This window comes from Carcharodon carcharias, chromosome 8 (assembly GCF_017639515.1).
Source record: "Carcharodon carcharias isolate sCarCar2 chromosome 8, sCarCar2.pri, whole genome shotgun sequence".
In the NCBI taxonomy this organism is placed as follows: Eukaryota; Metazoa; Chordata; class Chondrichthyes; order Lamniformes; family Lamnidae; genus Carcharodon; species Carcharodon carcharias.
In genome coordinates this window covers 115,686,895-115,704,600 of record NC_054474.1, presented here as the reverse complement: position 1 = coordinate 115,704,600, position 17,706 = coordinate 115,686,895, and positions in this window count along the sequence as shown.

Below are 17,706 nucleotides of genomic sequence, written 5' to 3'. Positions count from 1 at the left end.
TTGATGTTCCTGTGTGCAGCATGGGGAACTGATGTTACTATGAGCGGCATGTGGAACTGATGTTACAGTGTGCAGCATGTGGAACAGATGTCACTGTGAGCAGCATGTGGAACTGATGTTCCTGTGTGCAGTCTGTGGTACTGATGTTGCTTTGTGCAGCATGAGGAACTGATGTTACATTGTGCAGCACATGGAATTGATGTTCCTGTGTGCAGCATGTGGAACTGATGTTACACTGTGCAGCATGAGGAAATGATGTTAAAGTTTGTAGCCTGTGGAAATAATTTTGCAGTGTGCAGCCTGTAGAAATGATGTTACAGTGTGCAGCCTGTGGTACTGATGTTACAGTGTTCAGCACGTGGAACTTATGTTCCTGTGTGCAGAATGTGGAACTGATGTTACTGAGTGTAGCACGTGGAACTGATGTTACAGTGTGCAGCATGTGGAACTGATGTTACAGTGTTCAGCACGTGGAACTTATGTTCCTGTGTGCAGAATGTGGAACTGATGTTACAAATTGCAGCCTGTGGAACTGAAGTGACACTGTGCAGCCTGTGGTACCGATGTCACAGTGTGCAGACTGTCGAACTGATGTTAGAGTGTGTAGCATGAGGAGCTGATGTTACATTGTGCGGCGAGGGGAACTGATGTTAAAGTGTGCAGTCTGTGCAACGGATGTCAAAGTGTGCAACCACTGGAAGTGATGTTACAGTGTGCAGCTTGTGGACCTTACGTTGCAGTGTGCAAACTATTTAATTCATTTTGCTTTGTGCAGCCTGTGCAACTGATGTTAAAGTTACAGCCTGTGGAAATAATTTTGTAGTGTGCAACCTGTGAAAATGATGTTACTGTTTGCAGCCTGTGGAACTGATGTTACAATGTGCGGCCTGTGGAAGTTATGTTACAAGGTGCAGCCTGTGGAACTGATGTTACAATGTGCAGCCCATGGTACTGATGTTGCTGTATGCAGCATGTGGAACTGATGTTACAGTGTGCAGCATGTGCAAATGATGTTCCTGTATGCAGCATGTGGAACTGAGGTTACTGTGTACAGCCTGTGGAACTGAGGTTACTGTGTGCAGCATGAAAAACTGATGTTGCTGTGTGCAGCCTGTGGAACTGATGTTACAGTGTACAGCATGTGGGACTGATGTCACTGTGTGCACCATGTCGAATTGATGTTCTTGTGTGCAGCATGTGGAACTGATGTTACTGTGTGCAGCCTGTGGAACTGAGGTTACTGTGTGCAGCATGTGGAACTGATGTTACAAACTGCAGCCTGTGGAACTGAAGTTACAGTGTGCAGCTTGAGGAGCAGATGTTATATTGTGCAGCAAGTGGAACTGATGTTACAGTGTGCAGTCTGTGCAATGGACGTCAAAGTGTGCAACCTCTGGACGTGATGTTACAGTGTGTAGTTTGTGGACCTTGCGTTGCAGTGTGCAAACTATGTAATTCATTTTGCTTTGTGCAGCTTGTGCAACTGATGTTAAAGTTACAGCCTGTGGAAATAATGTTGCAGTGTGCAACCTGTGAAAATGATGTTACAGTTTGCAGCCTGTGGAACTGAAGTTACAGTGTGTAGCCTGTGGTACCGAAGTCACAGTGCGCAGCCTGTGCAACTGATGTTAAAGTTACAGCCTATGGAAATAATTTTGCAGTGGGCAACCTGTGAAAATAATGTTACAGTTTGCAGCCTGTGGAACTGATGTTGCAGTGTGCAGCATGTGGAACTGATGTTACAGTGTGCAGCATGTGGAAATGATATTCCTGTGTGCAGCATGTGTAACTGATGTTACAGTGTGCAGAATGTGGAACTGATGTTAAAGTGTGCAGCATGTGGAAAAGATATCACCGATTGCAGCATGTGTAACTGATGTTACAGTGTGCAGAATGTGCAACTGATGTTACAGTGTGCAGCATGTGGAACAGATATCACCGTGTGCAGCGTTTGGAACAGATGTTACTGTGTGCAGCATGTGGTACTGGTGATGCAGTGTGCAGCATGTGGAACTGATGTTACATTGTGCAGCACATGGAACTGATGTTCCTGTGTGCAGCATGTGGAACTGAATTTACAGTGTGCAGCATGAGGAACTGATGTTACAGTGTGCAGCATGTGGAATTGATGTTCCTGTGTGCAGCATGGGGAACTGATGTTACAATGTGCGGCCCATGGAAGTTATGTTAGAAGGTGCAGCCCGTGGAACTGATGTTACCATGTGCAGCCCGTGGAACTGATGTTGCAGTTTGCAGCATGTGGAACTGATGTTGCAGAAAGCAGCCTGTGGAACGGATGTTACAATGTGCAGCCCGTGGAACTTATGTTACAAGGTGCAGCATGTGGGACTGATGTTACAATGTGAAACCCGTGGAACTGATGTTGCAGTGTGCAGCATGTGGAACTGATGTTAATGTCTGCAGCATGTGGAACTGATGTTTCAGTGTGCAGCATGGAACAGATGTCACTGTGTGCAGCATGTGGAACTGATGTTACTGTGTGCAGCATGTGGTACTGATGTTACAGTGTGCAGCATGTGGAATTGATGTTCCTGTGTGCATTATGTGGAACTGATGTTACTGTGAGCAGCATGTGGAAATGATGTTACATTGATCTGCCTGTGGAATTGATGTTATAATGTGCAGCCGGTGGAACTTATGTTACAAGGTAGAGCGTGTGAGACTGATGTTACAATGTGCAGCCCGTGGAACTGATGTTGCTGTGTGCAGCATGTGGAACTGACGTTACAGTGTGCAGCATGTGGAAATGATATTCCTGTGTGCAGCATGTGTAACTGATGTTACAGTGTGCAGAATGTGGAAATGATGTTAAAGTTTGCAGTATGTGGAACAGATATCACCGTGTGCAGCATGTGTAACTGATGTTACAGTGTGCAGAATGTGGAAATGATGTTAACGTTTGCAGTATGTGGAACAGATATCACCGTGTGCAGCATGTGTAACTGATGTTACAGTGTGCAGAATGTGCAACTGATGTTACAGTGTGCAGCATGTGGTACTGGTGATGCAGTGTGCAGCATGTTGAACTGATGTTACATTGTGCAGCACATGGAACTGATGTTCCTGTGTGCAGCATGTGGAACTGAATTTACAGTGTGCAGCATGAGGAACTGATGTTACAGTGTGCAGCATGTGGAATTGATGTTCCTGTGTGCAGCATGGGGAACTGATGTTACTGTGAGCGGCATGTGGAACTGATGTTACAGTGTTCAGCATGTGGAACAGATGTCACTGTGAGCAGCATGTGGAAATGATGTTCCTGTGTGCAGTCTGTGGTACTGATGTTGCTTTGTGCAGCATGAGGAACTGATGTTACATTGTGCACCACATGGAACTGATGTTACAGTGTGCAGCATGTGGAACTGATGTTACATTGTGCACCACATGGAACCTATGTTCCTGTGTGCAGAATGTGGAACTGATGTTACAAATTGCAGCCTGTGGAACTGAAGTTACACTGTGCAGCCTGTGGTACCGATGTCACAGTGTGCAGACTGTCGAACTGATGTTAGAGTGTGCAGCATGAGGAGCTGATGTTACATTGTGCGGCAAGGGGAACTGATGTTAAAGTGTGCAGTCTGTGCAACGGATGTCAAAGTGTGCAACCACTGGAAGTGATGTTACAGTGTGCAGCTTGTGGACCTTACGTTGCAGTGTGCAAACTATGTAATTCATTTTGCTTTGTGCAGCCTGTGCAACTGATGTTAAAGTTACAGCCTGTGGAAATAATTTTGTAGTGTGCAACCTGTGAAAATGATGTTACTGTTTGCAGCCTGTGGAACTGATGTTACAATGTGCGGCCTGTGGAAGTTATGTTACAAGGTGCAGCCTGTGGAACTGATGTTACAATGTGCAGCCCATGGTACTGATGTTGCTGTATGCAGCATGTGGAACTGATGTTACAGTGTGCAGCATGTGGAAATGATGTTCCTGTGTGCAGCATGTGGAACTGAGGTTACTGTGTACAGCCTGTGGAACTGAGGTTACTGTGTGCAGCATGAAAAACTGATGTTGTTGTGTGCAGCCTGTGGAACTGATGTTACAGTGTGCAGCATGTGGGACTGATGTCACTGTGTGCTCCATGTCGAATTGATGTTCCTGTGTGCAGCATGTGGAAATGATGTTACTGTGTGCAGCCTGTGGAACTGAGGTTACTGTGTGCAGCATGTGGAACTGATGTTACAAACTGCAGCCTGTGGAACTGAAGTTACAGTGTGCAGCTTGAGGAGCAGATGTTACATTGTGCAGCAAGTGGAACTGATGTTACAGTGTGCAGTCTGTGCAATGGACGTCAAAGTGTGCAACCTCTGGACGTGATGTTACAGTGTGCAGTTTGTGGACCTTGCGTTGCAGTGTGCAAACTATGTAATTCATTTTGCTTTGTGCAGCTTGTGCAACTGATGTTAAAGTTACAGCCTGTGGAAATAATGTTGCAGTGTGCAACCTGTGAAAATGATGTTACAGTTTGCAGCCTGTGGAACTGAAGTTACACTGTGTAGCCTGTGGTACCGAAGTCACAGTGTGCAGCCTGTGCAACTGATGTTAAAGTTACAGCCTGTGGAAATAATTTTGCAGTGTGCAACCTGTGAAAATAATGTTACAGTTTGCAGCCTGTGGAACTGATGTTGCAGTGTGCAGCATGTGGAACTGATGTTACAGTGTGCAGCATGTGGAAATAATATTCCTGTGTGCAGCATGTGTAACTGATGTTACAGTGTGCAGAATGTGGAACTGATGTTAAAGTGTGCAGCATGTGGAACAGATATCACCGTGTGCAGCATGTGTAACTGATGTTACAGTGTGCAGAATGTGCAACTGATGTTACAGTGTGCAGCATGTGGAACAGATATCACCGTGCGCAGCATTTGGAACTGATGTTACTGTGTGCAGCATGTGGTACTGGTGATGCAGTGTGCAGCATGTGGAACTGATGTTACATTGTGCAGCACATGGAACTGATGTTCCTGTGTGCAGCATGTGGAACTGAATTTACAGTGTGCAGCATGAGGAATTGATGTTCCTGTGTCCAGCATGGGGAACTGATGTTACAATATGCAGCCCGTGGATCTGATGTTGCAGTGTGCAGCATGTGGAACTGATGTTACAGTGTGCAGCATGTGGAAATGATATTCCTGTGTGCAGCATGTGTAACTGATGTGACAGTGTGCAGAATGTGGAACTGATGTTACATTGTGCAGCACATGGAACTGATGTTCCTGTGTGCAGCATGTGGAACTGAATTTACAGTGTGCAGCATGAGGAACTGATGTTACAGTGTGCAGCATGTGGAATTGATGTTCCTGTGTGCAGCATGGGGAACTGATGTTACAATGTGCAGCCCATGGAAGTTATGTTAGAAGGTGCAGCCCGTGGAACTGATGTTACCATGTGCAGCCCGTGGAACTGATGTCGCAGTTTGCAGCATGTGGAACTGATGTTACAGTGTGCAGCCTGTGGAACGGATGTTACAGTGTGCAGCCCGTGGAACTTATGTTACAAGGTGCAGCATGTGGGACTGATGTTACAATGTGAAACCCGTGGAACTGATGTTGCAGTGTGCAGCATGTGGAACTGATGTTAATGTCTGCAGCATGTGGAACTGATGTTTCAGTGTGCAGCATGGAACAGATGTCACTGTGTGCAGCATGTGGAACCGATGTTACTGTGTGCAGCATGTGGTACTGATGTTACAGTGTGCAGCATGTGGAATTGATGTTCCTGTGTGCATTATGTGGAACTGATGTTACTGTGTGCAGCCTGTGGAACTGAGGTTACTGTGTGCAGCATGTGGAACTGATGTTACAAACTGCAGCCTGTGGAACTGCAGTTACAGTGTGCAGCTTGAGGAGCAGATGTTACATTGTGCAGCAAGTGGAACCGATGTTACAGTGTGCAGTCTGTGCAATGGACGTCAAAGTGTGCAACCTCTGGACGTGATGTTACAGTGTGCAGTTTGTGGACCTTGCGTTGCAGTGTGCAAACTATGTAATTCATTTTGCTTTGTGCAGCTTGTGCAACTGATGTTAAAGTTACAGCCTGTGGAAATAATGTTGCAGTGTGCAACCTGTGAAAATGATGTTACAGTTTGCAGCCTGTGGAACTGAAGTTACACTGTGTAGCCTGTGGAACCGAAGTCACAGTGTGCAGCCTGTGCAACTGATGTTAAAGTTACAGCCTGTGGAAATAATTTTGCAGTGTGCAACCTGTGAAAATAATGTTACAGTTTGCAGCCTGTGGAACTGATGTTGCAGTGTGCAGCATGTGGAACTGATGTTACAGTGTGCAGCATGTGGATATAATATTCCTGTGTGCAGCATGTGTAACTGATGTTACAGTGTGCAGAATGTGGAACTGATGTTAAAGTGTGCAGCATGTGGAACAGATATCACCGTGTGCAGCATGTGTAACTGATGTTACAGTGTGCAGAATGTGCAACTGATGTTACAGTGTGCAGCATGTGGAACAGATATCACCGTGTGCAGCATTTGGAACTGATGTTACTGTGTGCAGCATGTGGTACTGGTGATGCAGTGTGCAGCATGTGGAACTGATGTTACATTGTGCAGCACATGGAACTGATGTTCCTGTGTGCAGCATGTGGAACTGAATTTACAGTGTGCAGCATGAGGAACTGATGTTACAGTGTGCAGCATGTGGAATTGATGTTCCTGTGTGCAGCATGGGGAACTGATGTTACAATGTGCAGCCCGTGGAACTGATGTTGCAGTGTGCAGCATGTGGAACTGATGTTACAGTGTGCAGCATGTGTAACTGATGTTACAGTGTGCAGAATGTGGAACTGATGTTAAAGTGTGCAGCATGTGGAACAGATATCACCGTGTGCAGCATGTGTAACTGATGTTACAGTGTGCAGAATGTGCAACTGATGTTACAGTGTGCAGCATGTGGAACAGATATCACCGTGTGCAGCATTTGGAAATGATGTTACTGTGTGCAGCATGTGGTACTGGTGATGCAGTGTGCAGCATGTGGAACTGATGTTACATTGTGCAGCACATGGAACTGATGTTCCTGTGTGCAGCATGTGGAACTGAATTTACAGTGTGCAGCATGTGGAAATAATATTCCTGTGTGCAGCATGTGTAACTGATGTTACAGTGTGCAGAATGTGGAACTGATGTTAAAGTGTGCAGCATGTGGAACAGATATCACCGTGTGCAGCATTTGGAACTGATGTTACTGTGTGCAGCATGTGGTACTGGTGATGCAGTGTGCAGCATGTGGAACTGATGTTACATTGTGCAGCACATGGAACTGATGTTCCTGTGTGCAGCATGTGGAACTGAATTTACAGTGTGCAGCATGAGGAATTGATGTTCCTGTGTCCAGCATGGGGAACTGATGTTACAATGTGCAGCCCGTGGAACTGATGTTGCAGTGTGCAGCATGTGGAACTGATGTTACAGTGTGCAGCCCGTGGAACTGATGTTGCAGTTTGCAGCATGTGGAACTGATGTTACCATGTGCAGCCCGTGGAACTGATGTTGCAGTTTGCAGCATGTGGAACTGATGTTACAGTGTGCAGCCTGTGGAACGGATGTTATAGTGTGCAGCCCGTGGAACTTATGTTACAAGGTGCAGCGTGTGGGACTGATGTTACAATGTGAAACCCGTGGAACTGATGTTGCAGTGTGCAGCATGTGGAACTGATGTTAATGTCTGCAGCATGTGGAACTGATGTTTCAGTGTGCAGCATGTGGAACAGATGTCACTGTGTGCAGCATGTGGAACTGATGTTACTGTGTGCAGCATGTGGAACTGATGTTACATTGTGCAGCACATGGAACTGATGTTCCTGTGTGCAGCATGTGGAACTGAATTTACAGTGTGCAGCATGAGGAACTGATGTTACAGTGTGCAGCATGTGGAATTGATGTTCCTGTGTGCATTATGTGGAACTGATGTTACTGTGAGCAGCATGTGGAAATGATGTTACATTGATCTGCCTGTGGAATTGATGTTATAATGTGCAGCCGGTGGAACTTATGTTACAAGGTAGAGCGTGTGAGACTGATGTTACAATGTGCAGCCCGTGGAACTGATGTTGCTGTGTGCAGCATGTGGAACTGACGTTACAGTGTGCAGCATGTGGAAATGATATTCCTGTGTGCAGCATGTGTAACTGATGTTACAGTGTGCAGAATGTGGAAATGATGTTAAAGTTTGCAGTATGTGGAACAGATATCACCGTGTGCAGCATGTGTAACTGATGTTACAGTGTGCAGAATGTGCAACTGATGTTACGGTGTGCAGCATGTGGAACAGATATCACCATGTGCAGCATTTGGAACTGATGTTACTGTGTGCAGCATGTGGAACTGATGTTACATTGTGCAGCACATGGAACTGATGTTCCTGTGTGCAGCATGTGGAACTGAATTTACAGTGTGCAGCATGAGGAACTGATGTTACAGTGTGCAGCATGTGGAATTGATGTTCCTGTGTGCAGCATGGGGAACTGATGTTACTGTGAGCGGCATGTGGAACTGATGTTACAGTGTGCAGCATGTGGAACAGATGTCACTGTGAGCAGCATGTGGAACTGATGTTCCTGTGTGCAGTCTGTGGTACTGATGTTGCTTTGTGCAGCATGAGGAACTGATGTTACATTGTGCAGCACATGGAATTGATGTTCCTGTGTGCAGCATGTGGAACTGATGTTACACTGTGCAGCATGAGGAAATGATGTTAAAGTTTGTAGCCTGTGGAAATAATTTTGCAGTGTGCAGCCTGTAGAAATGATGTTACAGTGTGCAGCCTGTGGTACTGATGTTACAGTGTTCAGCACGTGGAACTTATGTTCCTGTGTGCAGAATGTGGAACTGATGTTACTGAGTGTAGCATGTGGAACTGATGTTACAGTGTTCAGCACGTGGAACTTATGTTCCTGTGTGCAGAATGTGGAACTGATGTTACAAATTGCAGCCTGTGGAACTGAAGTTACACTGTGCAGCCTGTGGTACCGATGTCACAGTGTGCAGACTGTCGAACTGATGTTAGAGTGTGCAGCATGAGGAGCTGATGTTACATTGTGCGGCAAGGGGAACTGATGTTAAAGTGTGCAGAATGTGGAACTGATGTTACATTGTGCAGCACATGGAACTGATGTTCCTGTGTGCAGCATGTGGAACTGAATTTACAGTGTGCAGCATGAGGAACTGATGTTACAGTGTGCAGCATGTGGAATTGATGTTCCTGTGTGCAGCATGGGGAACTGATGTTACAATGTGCAGCCCATGGAAGTTATGTTAGAAGGTGCAGCCCGTGGAACTGATGTTACCATGTGCAGCCCGTGGAACTGATGTTGCAGTTTGCAGCATGTGGAACTGATGTTACAGTGTGCAGCCTGTGGAACGGATGTTACAGTGTGCAGCCCGTGGAACTTATGTTACAAGGTGCAGCGTGTGGGACTGATGTTACAATGTGAAACCCGTGGAACTGATGTTGCAGTGTGCAGCATGTGGAACTGATGTTAATGTCTGCAGCATGTGGAACTGATGTTTCAGTGTGCAGCATGTGGAACAGATGTCACTGTGTGCAGCATGTGGAACTGATGTTACTGTGTGCAGCATGTGGAACTGATGTTACATTGTGCAGCACATGGAACTGATGTTCCTGTGTGCAGCATGTGGAACTGAATTTACAGTGTGCAGCATGAGGAACTGATGTTACAGTGTGCAGCATGTGGAATTGATGTTCCTGTGTGCATTATGTGGAACTGATGTTACTGTGAGCAGCATGTGGAAATGATGTTACATTGATCTGCCTGTGGAATTGATGTTATAATGTGCAGCCGGTGGAACTTATGTTACAAGGTAGAGCGTGTGAGACTGATGTTACAATGTGCAGCCCGTGGAACTGATGTTGCTGTGTGCAGCATGTGGAACTGACGTTACAGTGTGCAGCATGTGGAAATGATATTCCTGTGTGCAGCATGTGTAACTGATGTTACAGTGTGCAGAATGTGGAAATGATGTTAAAGTTTGCAGTATGTGGAACAGATATCACCGTGTGCAGCATGTGTAACTGATGTTACAGTGTGCAGAATGTGCAACTGATGTTACAGTGTGCAGCATGTGGAACAGATATCACCATGTGCAGCATTTGGAACTGATGTTACTGTGTGCAGCATGTGGAACTGATGTTACATTGTGCAGCACATGGAACTGATGTTCCTGTGTGCAGCATGTGGAACTGAATTTACAGTGTGCAGCATGAGGAACTGATGTTACAGTGTGCAGCATGTGGAATTGATGTTCCTGTGTGCAGCATGGGGAACTGATGTTACTGTGAGCGGCATGTGGAACTGATGTTACAGTGTGCAGCATGTGGAACAGATGTCACTGTGAGCAGCATGTGGAACTGATGTTCCTGTGTGCAGTCTGTGGTACTGATGTTGCTTTGTGCAGCATGAGGAACTGATGTTACATTGTGCAGCACATGGAATTGATGTTCCTGTGTGCAGCATGTGGAACTGATGTTACACTGTGCAGCATGAGGAAATGATGTTAAAGTTTGTAGCCTGTGGAAATAATTTTGCAGTGTGCAGCCTGTAGAAATGATGTTACAGTGTGCAGCCTGTGGTACTGATGTTACAGTTGCGTTGCAGTGTGCAAACTATGTAATTCATTTTGCTTTGTGCAGCTTGTGCAACTGATGTTAAAGTTACAGCCTGTGGAAATAATGTTGCAGTGTGCAACCTGTGAAAATGATGTTACAGTTTGCAGCCTGTGGAACTGAAGTTACACTGTGTAGCCTGTGGTACCGAAGTCACAGTGTGCAGCCTGTGCAACTGATGATAAAGTTACAGCCTGTGGAAATAATTTTGCAGTGTGCAACCTGTGAAAATAATGTTACAGTTTGCAGCCTGTGGAACTGATGTTGCAGTGTGCAGCATGTGGAACTGATGTTACAGTGTGCAGCATGTGGAAATAATATTCCTGTGTGCAGCATGTGTAACTGATGTTACAGTGTGCAGAATGTGGAACTGATGTTAAAGTGTGCAGCATGTGGAACAGATATCACCGTGTGCAGCATGTGTAACTGATGTTACAGTGTGCAGAATGTGCAACTGATGTTACAGTGTGCAGCATGTGGAACAGATATCACCGTGCGCAGCATTTGGAACTGATGTTACTGTGTGCAGCATGTGGTACTGGTGATGCAGTGTGCAGCATGTGGAACTGATGTTACATTGTGCAGCACATGGAACTGATGTTCCTGTGTGCAGCATGTGGAACTGAATTTACAGTGTGCAGCATGAGGAATTGATGTTCCTGTGTCCAGCATGGGGAACTGATGTTACAATATGCAGCCCGTGGATCTGATGTTGCAGTGTGCAGCATGTGGAACTGATGTTACAGTGTGCAGCATGTGGAAATGATATTCCTGTGTGCAGCATGTGGAACTGATGTGACAGTGTGCAGAATGTGGAACTGATGTTACATTGTGCAGCACATGGAACTGATGTTCCTGTGTGCAGCATGTGGAACTGAATTTACAGTGTGCAGCATGAGGAACTGATGTTACAGTGTGCAGCATGTGGAATTGATGTTCCTGTGTGCAGCATGGGGAACTGATGTTACAATGTGCAGCCCATGGAAGTTATGTTAGAAGGTGCAGCCCGTGGAACTGATGTTACCATGTGCAGCCCGTGGAACTGATGTTGCAGTTTGCAGCATGTGGAACTGATGTTACAGTGTGCAGCCTGTGGAACGGATGTTACAGTGTGCAGCCCGTGGAACTTATGTTACAAGGTGCAGCATGTGGGACTGATGTTACAATGTGAAACCCGTGGAACTGATGTTGCAGTGTGCAGCATGTGGAACTGATGTTAATGTCTGCAGCATGTGGAACTGATGTTTCAGTGTGCAGCATGGAACAGATGTCACTGTGTGCAGCATGTGGAACCGATGTTACTGTGTGCAGCATGTGGTACTGATGTTACAGTGTGCAGCATGTGGAATTGATGTTCCTGTGTGCATTATGTGGAACTGATGTTACTGTGTGCAGCCTGTGGAACTGAGGTTACTGTGTGCAGCATGTGGAACTGATGTTACAAACTGCAGCCTGTGGAACTGCAGTTCCAGTGTGCAGCTTGAGGAGCAGATGTTACATTGTGCAGCAAGTGGAACCGATGTTACAGTGTGCAGTCTGTGCAATGGACGTCAAAGTGTGCAACCTCTGGACGTGATGTTACAGTGTGCAGTTTGTGGACCTTGCGTTGCAGTGTGCAAACTATGTAATTCATTTTGCTTTGTGCAGCTTGTGCAACTGATGTTAAAGTTACAGCCTGTGGAAATAATGTTGCAGTGTGCAACCTGTGAAAATGATGTTACAGTTTGCAGCCTGTGGAACTGAAGTTACACTGTGTAGCCTGTGGAACCGAAGTCACAGTGTGCAGCCTGTGCAACTGATGTTAAAGTTACAGCCTGTGGAAATAATTTTGCAGTGTGCAACCTGTGAAAATAATGTTACAGTTTGCAGCCTGTGGAACTGATGTTGCAGTGTGCAGCATGTGGAACTGATGTTACAGTGTGCAGCATGTGGATATAATATTCCTGTGTGCAGCATGTGTAACTGATGTTACAGTGTGCAGAATGTGGAACTGATGTTAAAGTGTGCAGCATGTGGAACAGATATCACCGTGTGCAGCATGTGTAACTGATGTTACAGTGTGCAGAATGTGCAACTGATGTTACAGTGTGCAGCATGTGGAACAGATATCACCGTGTGCAGCATTTGGAACTGATGTTACTGTGTGCAGCATGTGGTACTGGTGATGCAGTGTGCAGCATGTGGAACTGATGTTACATTGTGCAGCACATGGAACTGATGTTCCTGTGTGCAGCATGTGGAACTGAATTTACAGTGTGCAGCATGAGGAACTGATGTTACAGTGTGCAGCATGTGGAATTGATGTTCCTGTGTGCAGCATGGGGAACTGATGTTACAATGTGCAGCCCGTGGAACTGATGTTGCAGTGTGCAGCATGTGGAACTGATGTTACAGTGTGCAGCATGTGTAACTGATGTTACAGTGTGCAGAATGTGGAACTGATGTTAAAGTGTGCAGCATGTGGAACAGATATCACCGTGTGCAGCATGTGTAACTGATGTTACAGTGTGCAGAATGTGCAACTGATGTTACAGTGTGCAGCATGTGGAACAGATATCACCGTGTGCAGCATTTGGAAATGATGTTACTGTGTGCAGCATGTGGTACTGGTGATGCAGTGTGCAGCATGTGGAACTGATGTTACATTGTGCAGCACATGGAACTGATGTTCCTGTGTGCAGCATGTGGAACTGAATTTACAGTGTGCAGCATGTGGAAATAATATTCCTGTGTGCAGCATGTGTAACTGATGTTACAGTGTGCAGAATGTGGAACTGATGTTAAAGTGTGCAGCATGTGGAACAGATATCACCGTGTGCAGCATTTGGAACTGATGTTACTGTGTGCAGCATGTGGTACTGGTGATGCAGTGTGCAGCATGTGGAACTGATGTTACATTGTGCAGCACATGGAACTGATGTTCCTGTGTGCAGCATGTGGAACTGAATTTACAGTGTGCAGCATGAGGAATTGATGTTCCTGTGTCCAGCATGGGGAACTGATGTTACAATGTGCAGCCCGTGGAACTGATGTTGCAGTGTGCAGCATGTGGAACTGATGTTACAGTGTGCAGCCCGTGGAACTGATGTTGCAGTTTGCAGCATGTGGAACTGATGTTACCATGTGCAGCCCGTGGAACTGATGTTGCAGTTTGCAGCATGTGGAACTGATGTTACAGTGTGCAGCCTGTGGAACGGATGTTATAGTGTGCAGCCCGTGGAACTTATGTTACAAGGTGCAGCGTGTGGGACTGATGTTACAATGTGAAACCCGTGGAACTGATGTTGCAGTGTGCAGCATGTGGAACTGATGTTAATGTCTGCAGCATGTGGAACTGATGTTTCAGTGTGCAGCATGTGGAACAGATGTCACTGTGTGCAGCATGTGGAACTGATGTTACTGTGTGCAGCATGTGGAACTGATGTTACATTGTGCAGCACATGGAACTGATGTTCCTGTGTGCAGCATGTGGAACTGAATTTACAGTGTGCAGCATGAGGAACTGATGTTACAGTGTGCAGCATGTGGAATTGATGTTCCTGTGTGCATTATGTGGAACTGATGTTACTGTGAGCAGCATGTGGAAATGATGTTACATTGATCTGCCTGTGGAATTGATGTTATAATGTGCAGCCGGTGGAACTTATGTTACAAGGTAGAGCGTGTGAGACTGATGTTACAATGTGCAGCCCGTGGAACTGATGTTGCTGTGTGCAGCATGTGGAACTGACGTTACAGTGTGCAGCATGTGGAAATGATATTCCTGTGTGCAGCATGTGTAACTGATGTTACAGTGTGCAGAATGTGGAAATGATGTTAAAGTTTGCAGTATGTGGAACAGATATCACCGTGTGCAGCATGTGTAACTGATGTTACAGTGTGCAGAATGTGCAACTGATGTTACAGTGTGCAGCATGTGGAACAGATATCACCATGTGCAGCATTTGGAACTGATGTTACTGTGTGCAGCATGTGGAACTGATGTTACATTGTGCAGCACATGGAACTGATGTTCCTGTGTGCAGCATGTGGAACTGAATTTACAGTGTGCAGCATGAGGAACTGATGTTACAGTGTGCAGCATGTGGAATTGATGTTCCTGTGTGCAGCATGGGGAACTGATGTTACTGTGAGCGGCATGTGGAACTGATGTTACAGTGTGCAGCATGTGGAACAGATGTCACTGTGAGCAGCATGTGGAACTGATGTTCCTGTGTGCAGTCTGTGGTACTGATGTTGCTTTGTGCAGCATGAGGAACTGATGTTACATTGTGCAGCACATGGAATTGATGTTCCTGTGTGCAGCATGTGGAACTGATGTTACACTGTGCAGCATGAGGAAATGATGTTAAAGTTTGTAGCCTGTGGAAATAATTTTGCAGTGTGCAGCCTGTAGAAATGATGTTACAGTGTGCAGCCTGTGGTACTGATGTTACAGTGTTCAGCACGTGGAACTTATGTTCCTGTGTGCAGAATGTGGAACTGATGTTACTGAGTGTAGCATGTGGAACTGATGTTACAGTGTTCAGCACGTGGAACTTATGTTCCTGTGTGCAGAATGTGGAACTGATGTTACAAATTGCAGCCTGTGGAACTGAAGTTACACTGTGCAGCCTGTGGTACCGATGTCACAGTGTGCAGACTGTCGAACTGATGTTAGAGTGTGCAGCATGAGGAGCTGATGTTACATTGTGCGGCAAGGGGAACTGATGTTAAAGTGTGCAGAATGTGGAACTGATGTTACATTGTGCAGCACATGGAACTGATGTTCCTGTGTGCAGCATGTGGAACTGAATTTACAGTGTGCAGCATGAGGAACTGATGTTACAGTGTGCAGCATGTGGAATTGATGTTCCTGTGTGCAGCATGGGGAACTGATGTTACAATGTGCAGCCCATGGAAGTTATGTTAGAAGGTGCAGCCCGTGGAACTGATGTTACCATGTGCAGCCCGTGGAACTGATGTTGCAGTTTGCAGCATGTGGAACTGATGTTACAGTGTGCAGCCTGTGGAACGGATGTTACAGTGTGCAGCCCGTGGAACTTATGTTACAAGGTGCAGCGTGTGGGACTGATGTTACAATGTGAAACCCGTGGAACTGATGTTGCAGTGTGCAGCATGTGGAACTGATGTTAATGTCTGCAGCATGTGGAACTGATGTTTCAGTGTGCAGCATGTGGAACAGATGTCACTGTGTGCAGCATGTGGAACTGATGTTACTGTGTGCAGCATGTGGAACTGATGTTACATTGTGCAGCACATGGAACTGATGTTCCTGTGTGCAGCATGTGGAACTGAATTTACAGTGTGCAGCATGAGGAACTGATGTTACAGTGTGCAGCATGTGGAATTGATGTTCCTGTGTGCATTATGTGGAACTGATGTTACTGTGAGCAGCATGTGGAAATGATGTTACATTGATCTGCCTGTGGAATTGATGTTATAATGTGCAGCCGGTGGAACTTATGTTACAAGGTAGAGCGTGTGAGACTGATGTTACAATGTGCAGCCCGTGGAACTGATGTTGCTGTGTGCAGCATGTGGAACTGACGTTACAGTGTGCAGCATGTGGAAATGATATTCCTGTGTGCAGCATGTGTAACTGATGTTACAGTGTGCAGAATGTGGAAATGATGTTAAAGTTTGCAGTATGTGGAACAGATATCACCGTGTGCAGCATGTGTAACTGATGTTACAGTGTGCAGAATGTGCAACTGATGTTACAGTGTGCAGCATGTGGAACAGATATCACCATGTGCAGCATTTGGAACTGATGTTACTGTGTGCAGCATGTGGAACTGATGTTACATTGTGCAGCACATGGAACTGATGTTCCTGTGTGCAGCATGTGGAACTGAATTTACAGTGTGCAGCATGAGGAACTGATGTTACAGTGTGCAGCATGTGGAATTGATGTTCCTGTGTGCAGCATGGGGAACTGATGTTACTGTGAGCGGCATGTGGAACTGATGTTACAGTGTGCAGCATGTGGAACAGATGTCACTGTGAGCAGCATGTGGAACTGATGTTCCTGTGTGCAGTCTGTGGTACTGATGTTGCTTTGTGCAGCATGAGGAACTGATGTTACATTGTGCAGCACATGGAATTGATGTTCCTGTGTGCAGCATGTGGAACTGATGTTACACTGTGCAGCATGAGGAAATGATGTTAAAGTTTGTAGCCTGTGGAAATAATTTTGCAGTGTGCAGCCTGTAGAAATGATGTTACAGTGTGCAGCCTGTGGTACTGATGTTACAGTGTTCAGCACGTGGAACTTATGTTCCTGTGTGCAGAATGTGGAACTGATGTTACTGAGTGTAGCATGTGGAACTGATGTTACAGTGTTCAGCACGTGGAACTTATGTTCCTGTGTGCAGAATGTGGAACTGATGTTACAAATTGCAGCCTGTGGAACTGAAGTTACACTGTGCAGCCTGTGGTACCGATGTCACAGTGTGCAGACTGTCGAACTGATGTTAGAGTGTGCAGCATGAGGAGCTGATGTTACATTGTGCGGCAAGGGGAACTGATGTTAAAGTGTGCAGTCTGTGCAACGGATGTCAAAGTGTGCAACCACTGGAAGTGATGTTACAGTGTGCAGCTTGTGGACCTTACGTTGCAGTGTGCAAACTATGTAATTCATTTTGCTTTGTGCAGCCTGTGCAACTGATGTTAAAGTTACAGCCTGTGGAAATAATTTTGTAGTGTGCAACCTGTGAAAATGATGTTACTGTTTGCAGCCTGTGGAACTGATGTTACAATGTGCGGCCTGTGGAAGTTATGTTACAAGGTGCAGCCTGTGGAACTGATGTTACAATGTGCAGCCCATGGTACTGATGTTGCTGTATGCAGCATGTGGAACTGATGTTACAGTGTGCAGCATGTGGAAATGATGTTCCTGTGTGCAGCATGTGGAACTGAGGTTACTGTGTACAGCCTGTGGAACTGAGGTTACTGTGTGCAGCATGAAAAACTGATGTTGTTGTGTGCAGCCTGTGGAACTGATGTTACAGTGTGCAGCATGTGGGACTGATGTCACTGTGTGCA